A 14,578-nucleotide genomic window follows, 5' to 3' on the forward strand; every position below is an offset into this window, starting at 1 on the left:
TCATTAATCGTATTCTATTCGGCCAAATTTACACAATCCTTAACATCACCACAAATCTTGAGCACCGAATGACCATAGTGCACAATCAACTACCATGGCTAGCATAAATATTGAAAGATACCGGTGATCCTTTGTGGTTAAGAAATAGATAAAGGATTATAAAATCTTCATTGAGCTTTCGAGTGAAGTTCTGGTGGGATATGTTTGGCTGCAGTTAATTGTGACTAGGGGTGATGCAAATCTTCATCCATAGATGGCTATTTTGGTAATAAGTTTGATAAAGGTCCTGAAGATATATTTTAGGCAAATTATTATCGACGAGCTATTTGTACGAGTACACAAGACTTCTAATACTTTGCCTTTTCTGTGCATTATTATAGAGTTATGTAGACAGGCAAATATGGCAATTATTTGAGGAGTTGATAATAAAGTAACAGATTTGAAGAACCAAGATATTAAAAAGACTAGAGATGAGACCATGTTTGAGATGAGAGTGCATAGGTCATCAACATTTAGCCCATAGTCTCAACCCACTCTAGAGGCATTAGATGCCCCTTTTAAGAATGCCATTACCTCTTACTATTATTGTTCCATCGGGCATATCTCCAGCATCAGGGTCGATGCCTATATCTTTCATTGCTAAGACTGTAGATAAATAAGATATTCCATAAATCTATACAAAGTACAGGTTGGCCCTGGAGAATTTTGTGAAAATGTTTAAATCTTAGAAGAATTTTGAATAATAGTTGAATGTATGGGCAAAAGTGTTGAAGCCATTTGTTGATAGAGTTGTAGAAGAAGCTTTAAAGCTATACCAAAACCTTCATACGTGAATGGATGATGTGGAGGAATGAGTGAACAACAGGCTCCATGATCTATCAGTTTTAGATCTAGCCAGGTTCACTACAGAGCTGAAGCAAGCACAGATTAATATAGTTAAATTGAAAAAACTCCCTATTTCAGGCATTTTTGATTTGAGGTTTGTGAAAATAGATGATAAGAATGACATTGTTTATTTGATGGGCTAGCCACTGAATGATACAGGCAAGGATGTAAGTGAAAGTGGATCAAAGAGGTCATCAAGAATGAGAAGGCATAAGGATGAGAAGTATTAAGAAAAAACACTGTGGAAAACATTTAAATGATTGAAAATAGATGAAGAAGCAAGGAAGAAAAGAGTTGAGGATGAAGCTTCTGGAATGTCTACTATCTCAGCATGGTGAGTTGGACACAAGACACAGGTTTTACCAGTACACACACCAATTTCTAAGGAAGTGGGTGTTTTGAGCACCCTTACCACCACTGGGGTTATTATTACAGCACTGAGGCCAATAAGGCCTCCCATGACTTGCGAGACTCCCAATGCTAAGGGTTTTAAAATATTCCATCCCTTGTACTTTATTATTTATGCATTGGGGACAAAATATTTTTTAGTAAGGGTAGGGTACTCGTAGTTGTTAGGGATTCTGTCTCCATGGGGTTTTTTTTGGCCTGCATTCTTTTTCCTCTATTGCTATGTAGGATAACCAACATCTCCAGGATGTTATTTCTATATTCTTTTTGTTGTTTGTTTCTATTTTATTTTCATCTTATGGTAGTATATATCATGTTTGTTGAGTGAAAAGGTGTTGGTTGTGATATGTTATGAAATAAGGCCCCTTAATTTTTTTTAATCATGCTCATAGTTTTTAGTGATTAGTTGTGGTGGATCTGCACTTGGCATTAGAATCTCTAGGTAAAATAAATCATACTTGAGCTAAGTTCAATTGTGAAAATTAATAGCACGAGTATCAATTCACTGCAATATGTGTGTGAGGATTATGTGTAATTATTACTTTATGTATGCAACTAGAACTTGCTCGGTTCATTTTGTTAAGTGGTAGTTGGTTGAGTAGGATAAGATTATTGGCCATGTTTCAAATGATTCCACTCAGCCTTTAATGCCTGACCAAATATGTAATTATTTTTATATCCCCTTGATCCCTTTTTGAGCTAGTAACTTTTTTTATTCAACACCTTTACCCTTCTCTTCTACATTGATAAATTGCTATTTTGGCTGTGGTCCCTTCTTGACACCGTGCACTTCAACTCAGGCGAATTTCCTAAGTTAAGGGTGGCACTATAGAGAGATTTACCAAGTTAAGAATGGTTTGAAATTTTTTTTAGTGTTAGGCCATCACCATGGCTCTGGTCCCTTGTAGGATATTTGGTTTGAAGAAAACTTCTAGTGTTAGATCTTCACCTGGCCCTGGTCCTTTGTTGGATATTGTGAACCTAAACTTAAAGCAATAGACTAAGTTGAGGGTGGCGAGTGCGAAGGGTTTAATAAGAGTTTGTTTAATTAAAAGTGTTTGAAGTGTATGATAATATATTACGAAATTTGTGGCTATTGGAATACTACAAAGGAAGTGTAAGGTAAAAGTTTATGATAAGAAGTGGTAATGATGGCAAGAAGGGTTGAGTCATTATTCTAAAATGATTCTCTACCTACACCTAATCCTTCATTATAAGCCCGATTAAGTAGTGTAGTGATCCTTTCTAACTAATTATCGTACTTAGTAGAATAATAAGGGCTATCCTATGTCTTTTTGTATGAATTATTTGAGATTCGTTGTGAGTGTGAGAGATTTGAATAACAATCCTTAAGTTAAATGGATTAGTGTAAAAATAGCTTCTTTATGGTGAGAGAATGTGAATATGATACTTGTGATTACTGATTCTTGGATTAGGTGTCTTAAGTGTATGTATGTAACATAACTAGAGTGAGATGTCAAGCGTAGACATACGAGTTAGAGTTATAGAACTTTTGTACATATTTAAGCATGAATCCTTGTTAGTTCCAACAACTTCTCATTCTTTCATGATTTGGATGTATTCATGATATTTTGTTAAGTTTCATAACGACAAAAAATCATCCTATATTGAGGGTGTTGATGTACCAGTTCATGACGATATATTTTTCATCTTCAAAGAAAGATAGTTCCATGTTTTCTAGCAATAGTTGGTGTTACTTGATATGTTTTATGCTTATTCTTAGGAATCAAGCTAGAAGGCATGAAATTCTAGAACTTAAGCTAAAATGTCTTGTGATGAGGACACCGATGAGCCATCAATGCCCTGACAAATCACCGAACCATATGTTACTACTAAGTAGAAAGGTAGACAATCTAGAATTGGGTGACATCCTAACTGATGAACCATCGAGGCCACGATAGATCATTACCCTGGTCATCATAACTAACAAAATGCATGGAAATTAAGAGGCAGGCGAAGAGAAGGGTGACAACCCATTGAACCAGTGACATAATATCGCAGAAGCCACTAAGTTCATCTTGCAATAGATTATTTTTAGATAAGTAGTGACGATTTAGTAGACAGATCATTGCCCTTTTGATGGGATATCAAGCGATCCATCCTATTTGATGTGACAACCCTTTTATGAAATTAAAATCCCAACATTATTAGAGCATATAAATACCTATATTAATGCCAGAATAGGCACTAGTTGTTAAATTTGTAACATAAGTATTGTTGAGAAACTAGTTTCGAGCTATTGAAGACTTTGCTACTGGTTTTGAATTCAAATTTGGAAATATTATTTCTTTTTTTTTGGAACTTTGAACCTACAATGAGTGGATAAATCTCCATAACTTGGGATATGAGATCCTTGATAGAATTTCACTTCTAGATTATGGGTTGTTGAGTTTATGTAAATAATGGGATTATATCATCTTCACTTAATTTTAATGAATTCTCTTGGTTGCAACCTTGAGATTGTGCCTTAGAAGCTAACTTACTTGAATATAGAAGTTAAGGTTGGGAAAAAAGAATAGTGACAAAAAGTAAGAGTTTTCAAACTCTAATTATAGATTAATTCCTTAGCCAGATTAATCTCCTAGAGAATATGTTGCATTATCTTGCTATAATTTTATGTTTGAGAAAACTTAAGTGAAACCATCTTTGAAGGTTGGAAAATACTTGGATGGAAATTGTGTTTTAATTTTTCTATTATCCTAAGTATTATTATAAATTCATGCTCTTTATACCTAGAAGTTATAGAGATACCAAGGTGAACATAGCCCTAGTTTGCTATTTCTCTACTGTCAAAATGTTATAAAAAGACATCAATTTTGAATAGACTGAATTTACTCAATTATTATTTCAACCAAAACCCCCAATCTGTGAAAACTTATAATTAAAAGTTGATTAATCTACTTACAACTTAATTCTTATTCCTTATGGGATTATACCCCAACCTTTGTTGGGTTATATATTTGACAGGGACCGCTTTCACTCTTTTTGGGATGTTATAGTTTGGGCATTTCATTTGCATGTGCTGATAAAGTTTCTCAAGTATGTCATGTGATATTTATGGGGTTTATGACTTTGGAAAACTTAGTGAGTTTAGATATGTAAGAATTTGATATTATTTTTGGGTATGAGTTGGTTGTCCTCTTACCGTGTCATTATTGATTATTATGCTATAACCTTCACTATAGTTATGCTGGAGATAGAAAATAATTGTGTCAACTATTCTTGCACGTAAATTCATTAAATGAGGGATGTGTGGCATTTCTAGCTCATCTTCAGAAAGAATGTTCAGCAGTTCCTCCCATAGCTTCGGTCCTAGTGGTGTGTGAATTCTTAAAAGTATTTCCTGATGACCTTCCTGGTATGACTTCGGAATATGATATTTACTTTTGTATAGACATAGAGCCAAAAACCCAACCCATTGCCATCTCTCCATATTATATAAGACCAACAGAGTTGCAAAAGTTGAAGTCCTAGTTGCAAGAATTGTTAGAAAATGATTTTATTCGTCTAAGTATTTCACTTTGGTGTGGTCCTATTAAATTTGTGAAAAAGAAGAATGATAGTATCTGGATGCACATAGACTATCGTTAGTTAATAGGTTTTCTATTCGTAATAAATATCCCTTGCCTAGAATAGATGATTTGTTTGACTAGTTGCAGGGAGCGCCAATATTCTCCAAAATTGCTTTAAGGTTAGGGTACCATCTACTCAAGATTAGGGTAAAGGACATCCCAAAGTATGCTTTCCAAAATCTCTATGGACACAAAAGTTTTTGGTCGTCTTTTGGTTTAACTAATGACCTAACTACTCTTATGTGTTTGATTAATGGGGGTTTTAAGCCCTTTTTGTATTCCTTTGTTATTGTTTTCATTGATGACATTCTAGTTTGCTCCAAAAATGAAGAGGAACATGAAACTTACTTGAGAATCATATTGGGGTTACTTAAGGAGAAATGACTATATGATAAATGCTCAAAGTGTGAATTTTGGTTGTCTTTAATGTCCTTCTTTGGACACATGGTAACCAAAAGGTGGTGATAGTAGATCTACAAAAAGTTTAAGCTATTAAGCATTTGGTTAGACTGACAAATTTCATCGAGAGTCATAGTTTTGTGGGCTTGGCCAGTTAATATTGCTAGTTTGTAAAAGTGTTTGCTGCTATTGCTTCACATATGACCCAACTGGCTCATGAAGTTTTTCTGTTCGTGTGGGATGACAGGTGCAAAAAGATATTTTGAATGCTGAAAACTTTGTTAAATTTAGCCCTAATTCTCACCTTGCCTGTGGAATGTTAGGACTTCATTGTATATTGTGATGCTTTACTGTTGGGTATAGGTGTTGTTTTGGTATAGGGTTATAATTTGATTGCTTATTCATTAAGACAATTAAAGACTTATGAGAATAACTATACCACTCAGGACTTGGAGTTGGCAGCTGTGGCCTTTGATGTGATGATTTGGAGACACTATGTTTATTGAGTGAATTATAATGTTTCCAAACACCATCATAGTTTGCAACATGTGTTTTGTAATGACCCTTTAGGTCATTTACTTACTTTTCTTGGATTTCCAGTATTTCAATTATTTCTACAGTGGCTATAGGTCATTTGTGACTTACCAAAATGATAGATTTTATTAACGGATAGTTCATTTGGATTTTAGGCTCATTTCCCTATTTTGGAACTTTCATTGTTTAAGATTTGATCTCTGACCAAAAAGTCCTAGTAGATGGCCTTTGATAAATTTGGACAGTTCCATCAACTCTAGAGGTTTGATTTTAGGATGGGGAAACCTTGGTTCAGGTCCCACGGGTTCTAGACTCGTTTAGGGCTATTAGGTGGATCGTATAAATAAATTGAACTATAGTTGTGGGCCCATATTTAGCAGAAATTATCTCCAATAAAAGTTTTTTGGTTTCATTGAGTCCTAACAGTAGAATTTTTTATGGTAGCATAGTTCATTTGTGCACATGAGTTTCTGAATGAATCTCGAGCACCTAGCTGAAGACCATTTTTAGACTTTAAAAATTTGGCATCTGGTACCTGATGCGATCTCTTAAGCACTTATGGAACTAATTTAGCAGCGTGCGCTCTAGATCCCATGACCTGCTTAAAAGGCATTGGTCATTTGGCTAGGCATGCTTTAGCATCAAGGGGTTGCTTTACCGGACTCCACTTAAGCACCATTAGGGCCGCTTTAGCAGTACCCACACCAAGATGCCAGACTACTTTAGTGGTCAAGATGATGCTTTAGTGGAAGGCGCTTAAGCATCAAGGTGTCTACTTTAGAGGAACCTGGGTATTATAAAAATCCCCTCTCCAACTCAATTTCTCATCATCTCTTTGTCATGACCCGACCTTGGGCATAGTCCTGACGGGTATCTCAAGCTCAACAAGAGCCGGAGACCACCCTCTTAGCCTTATCCAACTAGTACACAATTTGATATAATAGTAGAAAAAACCCAAACTAACATATGGTTAGATAGATAACTTAATAGGGAATTAGAATCAATAAACAATGACTACTCACACTTGTCCACAAAAGACTCTAAATACTAATCTAGGTTAGGACGTTCCCCCGAACATGGACAGAAAGGGAATCCAAAATATTTAAAGAAACCAATGGGATTCTGATAAACATAAAGAAATTAGTGAAATGTTTATCCTTTCGGAAGATGGAAGCTCACCACTTCAGGCTGACCAATGGGAAAACCAAAACCACCTAACTCTACACAAAGTAACGGATTAACCCCTAGGACCCTACATTATGAAATGATGCAGCGTACGAGGATGGTTAGCGGGTTGAGCGCTAACATGTAACTTAGGGAAGGGATAAAATAATGCCAAGTGATAATCTATAAAAAAAAACCATATTCACACATTCATATACATATATATAAGATGTCAAGATAAGGAAAAAGGTTTAGTATGAAATTTGAAAACCATTAACCTGGACTATGTAGCTCTAACCGTCCTTAGGGCACCCACAGGCTTTATGGGTTTAGCTCTCCTTGATGAAAGGGTTCTATCGCGTGTTAGACTCATGAATTAGGAAAATTAGAGGAAGGGCCGGGGAATCCATGACCCCATTCATTACAAAATATATATAAAGTGTAAACTATGCACAGTCATAAAGACCCCCACACCGGCAAACATGGTTTCTTGTATTGGTCCCCCATGACCTCCACCTTTTACGAAGATCTACACAACCCCTTTAAAGACAAAATTAAAATCATTTACACATTCTCATCCATTAACAATGGTGTCTTTTAGTTAGGCATTTATATTTGGTATCGTCATAACAAATAAAGTTAAGCTTGCAATCCAATTTCATTAAGCCATTCAAAAATCAATTGGCCAAATTGACTCCGAAGTTTCCAATTTAAAACCTTACCATGGCTACCAAGCCCTTCCAAACCATTTTAATCAAAAACCATGGATGCTAAGGTCTTTCAAAACCATTTTATGGTCCATTAAGTAGTTATGCAGTGCAATGTTCCAAGAGTAAGTGAAATTATGCATATATCCATGTTGTCAAAACTATTTAAACAAGTTGGGTTAAGGTTAAATCCAATTTCAAACCATTAAACCATAACATTTGGGGAAACCCATATTCCCTCTTTAAATTCCCATACCCATGCATTTATTCAATTCAAAACCATAAAATAAAGTATGAATAACCAATTCAAAACTATGGGAAATCAAACCATGTAGTAAATATTCCATATCCCTCAACCCATATTCAAAAACCACAATTAAATTTGGTTGGATAATAATTAAACACATGATTTGCATAAAAATAAATTTAAGAAAGAGATACATGCCTAAAAATATCAAAAATTTGGAGAGGAAACTACAATTTAAACCCTAGGTTCTTAATCCTTAGAAACCCTAGCTTACTCTTAAGTTGGGAGTTTAGAGAGAAAAAGTAGTGTTTATGTTATGTTAAATAATGAAAATAGGGCCAAAGGAATGGTTTTAAGTCATGGGAAATACTGGGGCCAAAAGAAAGGACCATATTTCCCTTAATGAAAATGATCAAATAAATATCGCTTAGTCGCTACAAGTCAGGTAATGACTCGTGGTCACTGGTCATCGGTCATCACCAAGACTCGTAGCTTGGGAGCCCAAACCCTGACCTCTCATATTATGGTCATGAGTTATACTATATGCTCATGACCATACCTTAGACTCATGAGGATCAAGTCATGACCAAGACAGAAATATTAGACCACCTTCGTGGTTAGACTACGATTGGCATCATACAACTCATTAAAAGTGCCTATGACTCATCACCTGAGCCGTACTCTAAATAATGAACACAATCACACAAACAATTTCAAAGTTCAAAACCTAGGGTATTACACACTTTCACCATTTTTACACTATCTTTAAAGCTCAAAGAAGGTACAAATTGGGAAACCATGTACAAATTGGGAAACCATCATTTGAAGCTAAGGTAAGAAAACCTAATCCTTTTTGGTGATTTTTAATTAATTTTTCCATCAATTTCCATCCTATTTCATGGTAAATTCTTAGGAATTATGTCCCACAGTCCCTAAACCTTAGGGGTGGATTTGGGTTCCAATTTTTGTATCATTTGTGCTTAACTTTTGAACATACATTCCTTTTTCTTTGAGGGACATCATGTCAGATTTAATTTTGTATTTTATTTGCGGGACCTGCATCCTTATTTTTTACTTGAATTTTAACCGAACCATTTATGTATCAATATGGGTCTTATTTTAATCCTAATAATGTGTTGATTACTATTTTGATAAATATTTTAGACTCGTGGAGGAAATATGAACAATTTGTGGATGATTCAAGGATTTGTAGTTCGATATTGAGGTAAACTTTGGTCTACTCTAATTCACAAGATAGTGTGTCATATTTATTATATTTTAGATAGGGATGTTACGATGTGATTATGGGTAGAATTCCATGACTTATCCTAATTTAGAAGTTTATTGTAATACCCCGTATGTTTCTAAGCTAGGAAGTGAATAAGTATTCCTACGTGTGAAATCTCTTATCCTATGATTCATACTTGAGTACATGACTTACAATGACTATCCTAGTGATAGGATAGCTTATGATGCATTAATCATGTTCATATGAGTCACTTAAGGTAATACAAGCTAAGAGTTTTTGAATCCATCAAGTTTTAGTGTTCAATTTTATAAGGGTCATCTTTGAATGAGTAAAACTCAATGTTAATGTGGTATTTTGGCTGATTTATACCCACCAAATTGTAGAAAATTGAATTATCTTTCCAATTATACTAATTTCCCCTGAATCCAATACCCGAGCAAAAAGTTAAGCCCATTTTTGTAAGAGATAGTAAGCATAGGCGATTGGTTAGGCGCCGCCCAAACCAAGCATAGGCAATTGGTTAGGCTCCTCCCAACCCAAGCATAGGTGATTGGTTAGGCGCCGCCCAACCCAAGCATAGGTGATCACTTGGGCGCCGCCTAAGTCAATTCCAGGTGCCAAAAACACTCCATTTTGAGTTATTTTAAAGGTAATTAAGTCTTTAAATGCTCCTTACACGTCCCTAAACTTAACCCTATAAATATATAGCTTCTAAACATATTAAAATCTTATTTTCATCTCAAAGATCATTATCCAAGAGCACTAAAGGAGAAAAACATCTAGGGTTGGATAATTAGGCTTGAAGATCCAATTTCAAGGAAATTCCTCCGTCAATCATCAAGAATCTTTCCTTCTAAGGTATGTGTGAGTTGATTTATGGATCCCTTTCATCCATAAAGCTTAAAAACCCTCTTTTTCATTATAAAGTATGATTTCTATGTTGTCGGGTGTTGATGATCATGTTGTTGATATTGGGTGATTCCTAAGATGGAATCTTTATATGTTTGTTTTGAATTTCATGATATCATATGAGTTGGAAACATGTAAATTTGGTTGTTCATGATGTATAATTTGATTATTTCACCTATGCTTAAGATGTGCATGTAAGGTGTTTGATTAAATGCCTAAGGAACTAGAAACCATGCAATATAGCTAAATTGTGACTAAGTGAAGGATTCATGATATGCCCTTACGTTCCAAATGACTTCTATGTTGTTAATGTGCCTTGTAAATGTTGTTGGAATACTCATGAACTATTCTTATGAGATTATGCTATGTTTACTTGCAAATACTACTTATGAACAAGATGTATGATAACCCTGCAATCCACATGAACTTCCATGTTATTGGTATGTGTTGCCAACATGATTATGCAATGAACATGATATTAAGATTATGCAAGTACTTCCATGTGATATGAAATTCTTTCCATGCAATACATTGTTGATACCATGCTTAGTATGAGATCCTTACTTATGATATTATAAATTATGGACTCTACTCTTATGATCAAGTCAGTCATGTGTGTCAGTTTCCTTCCATCGAGTCCTGGGGGTACTTGTACCCAAAAACTATAGCTGTGTGCCTAGATCCATGTCATGTTTCACGATATCTGAACTCAAGCTATGATTCTATAGACTTCAGTCAGTCATGTGACTCAAGAAAACCTCATGATCTTAGTCAGTTGTCAGATATCAGTAACATTCCGCCAGTCAACAGAATTCAGTAAGATTAAATCATGCACAATCATTTATTTATGTCGAGTCCCTCCAGATGGGAGTAGAGGTTAGCACCGAGTGAACCCAGGGATGGGAAATCACCCGCCAGTTCAGGGTGTGATTATTAGTAGTCATCCTTGTGTTCCAGAACTACGTAGCCAGTGTAGGTTGAGACATCTTAACCCGCCAAATTAGGGTTGATGAGGTGGCTTAACCTGTCAGTTTAGGGTTCCCACCATTCTCATTGAGTACCTGCCAGATAAGGGTCACTCACAGGCTGTCCTTACCCGTGGCACGGTATTGACACCCCTCTATTCGGGGCAGAGATTGGTCCCCATCTTAGCCATAACAGCATATATAGGGCATGTCGGTTAAACACTACTTCCCACAATTTCAGTATCAGTCTCAGTAAAAGAACTCAGGGCGTTCTTCAAAATTTAGTATATACAAGGACTGTCAGATGCAGTTGTCCATATTATCAGTTTCAGTATCAGTCATGACAGTTATCAGTAAACCATGTATTTGCTTACAGGTTATGCTATCACGTATTCACGGTCCTAGTTTCTATATGTGTGTGTTTGCACTCCCACGTTCATATTAGTTAGTCAGCGTTATTCATGCATGAAACCCTTTATGTTCAGCCTACCTTCCTCGTATACTCAGTACTCCAGTTGTACTAACGTATTTGTGCTATGGTGCTTTCTTTACATGTTACACCATAGGTTCCGAGACACGAGCTCCAACCCAGCAGTAGCGGTAGTATTCCAGTTGCAGAGACACTGTGATTCCTCATTGATTCAAGGACAATATGATTTGATTCACTTATTTATTTCTTCAGTTCAGTTTTACGGAGTTATTTAGAGATATGTTCCTTCAACTCCTTATTCAGAGAGTTTAGAGGCTTTCAGATTTATGTTCAGATTTATGTTCAGATTGAGTTGTTTCGGGTATTTTCACCCACATGGTTTTATTCAGTTGAACCTTATGGCCTTACAGTTCTATGTATTTCGCATTATTATTAAATAATGATTTGCAGTATACAGGTACAGATATCAGTCATGGGTTAGCTTGTGGTCCCTTGGGGTCATGAGCACCGTGTAGCATTCCAGTTCAGTGAATCGGGGTGTTACAAACTTAGTATCAGAGCCTAAGGTTCAATAGAGTCCTAGAAAGTCTGAAAGCCGCATCTAGTAGAGTCTTGTACATGGGTGTGTTACACGCCACATTTATGTACAGGAGGCTATAAGATGTTTTAGGAACAGTTCCCTTTCTTCATTATTCATGTCATGCCAGTGAGCATAATCAAAAGTTAAACTCTTAGTCTAATCCATTCTTCTCTTATTCCAAACCATGGCCCCAAAGAGAAGAAACCAGCCAGCTCCTCAGCCCGAAGATCCTTTATGCGAACATGTTTCCTATGCGGAGTTTAGAGTTGCATTTACCACACTTGCTCAGTCCATGGCTGCACAGAATGAATGGCCACTATTCATTCCGGCCAATCCAGTGGCCACTCCTAAAGCAACTAGGGTTCGGGACTTCACCCGGATAAACTCTCCATCTTTCCATAGGTCTAAGTCTGATGAGGACCCTCAGGAGTTCATTGAACAAGTCCAGAAGGTCATTAACATCATGGGTGTTACTTCTATTGAGAGTGCTGAGTTAGCCGCCTACCAGTTACAGGATGTTACTCACGATTGGTACAAATAGTGGAAGTTTGAGAGGTTAGATAATATAGGCCCTATTGAGTGGGAGGAATTTGTCACAGCTTTCTTAGACAGATTCTTTCCCCAAGAGCTGAGGGAAGCCAAAGTTCTTGAGTTCATCAACCTCAGGCAGTGGAATATAATGGTTAGGGTGTATTCTCTCAAATTTACTCAGCTAGCTAGGTATGCTCCTCATATGGTTGCAGACAATAGAGCTAAGATGAGCAAGTTCGTGTCAGGGGTCAATGATAGCGTGGTAAATGAGTATAGGTCTGCAATGCTGATCGGTGATATGACATTAGAAAGACTTATGAACCATGCCCAGCAAGTAGAAGAGTAGAAGTTTAAGACTAGGGAGAGGCATAACAAGAGAGCAAGGTCAGGTAATTTCAACTTTGCTCACCCCAAGTCAGATGGAGGAAATTGTTCACAGTTTTGCTCCAAGTTAGTCATTCCAGCTCCTTCCTCTGCCAGCGCTCAAGTGCCGAAGTTTAGAGACGGTAATAGAAACAAAGCGCCAGGCTCTAAATCTCAGGGCAGTGTTAGCAGTGCCCGAACAAATCCCCTTTGTCAGACTTGTGGTAATAACCACAAAGGCATTTGCAGAGCCGGTAGTGATGTCTGTTTTGGTTGTGGCAAGCCAGGCCATAGGATTAGAGAGTGTCTGCAGTCAATTCTTCAGGGTCAGTAAAATTATTCTATAGCTCAGTCCAGTTGCGCGAACCAGCAGGGTGCTATTTCTAGTGCTACCAGTGGGCAACGCCCAAACAGACTCTATGGTCTTCAATCCCGGCAGGATCAGGAAAATTCTCCTGATGTCATTACTGGTATGTTACAGATTTTCCATGTTTATGTTTATGCTTTAATAGACCCAGGTGGATCTTTGTCTTTTGTTACTCCATACATAGCAGGTGATTTTGGAATCAATCCTGAAGTCCTAGCAGCGCCCTTCTTAGTCTCTACCCCAGTGGGTAAAACCATCATAGCCCGACGGGTATACAGGAACTTCCTGATTATGATATCTCAGAAATCCATGTCAGCAGATTTAGTGGAGTTAGAGATGACTAATTTTGATATCATTCTCGGCATGGATTGGCTTTATCCCTGCTATGCCACAATCGACTGCAGAAATAGGATAGTTCAGTTTCAGTTCCCGAATGAGCCCGTCTTAGAGTGGAAGGGTAGCATTTCAGCGTTCAGGGGTCAACTTGTTTCCTACCTTTGGGTAAGGAAAATGATTTCTAAGGGGTGTGAGTATTATCTCGTACATGTTAAAGATTCCAGTTCTAATATCCCAGCCTCGAAACAGTCCCTGTTGTTAATGAATACGCAGATGTCTTTCCCAAAGATCTTCTAGGCATTCCTTCCAAAAGGGAAATACACTTCGGCATAGACCTTCTTCTGGATACTCAACATATTTCTATTTCGTCCTACAGAATGGCACCAGTAGAATTCAAAGAACTGAAAGATCAATTGAAAAATCTCTTAGATAACGGATTCATCAGATCCAGCATTTCCCTATGGGGTGTGCCAGTGTTATTCGTGCACAAAAAAGACGGTTCTCTCAGGATGTGTATTGATTATCGTTAACTCAACAAGGTCACAGTCAAGAATAGATATCCTTTTCCTCGGATTGATGATCTATTTAACCAAATTCAGGATGCCAGTTACTTCTCCAAGATAGAACTCAGATTAGGCTATCATCAGCTTAGAGTTAGAGAATGTGACATTTCAAAGATAGTTTTCCATACTCGGTATGGTCACTTCGAATTTTGTAATCATGTCATTTGGTATTACCAATGCCCCTGCAGATTTTATGGATTTGATAAACCGTGTGTTCAAGCAGTACTTGGACATGTTTGTCATAGTTTTTATAGATGATATATTGGTCTATTCTCGCACAGAGTGTGATTATGCAGACCATCTCAGGATTGTTCTTCAGACTTTCAGGGATCACCAATTATTTGCGAA

The sequence above is a fragment of the Capsicum annuum genome, chromosome 3, assembly GCF_002878395.1.
Source record: "Capsicum annuum cultivar UCD-10X-F1 chromosome 3, UCD10Xv1.1, whole genome shotgun sequence".
NCBI classification, from domain to species: domain Eukaryota; kingdom Viridiplantae; phylum Streptophyta; class Magnoliopsida; order Solanales; family Solanaceae; genus Capsicum; species Capsicum annuum.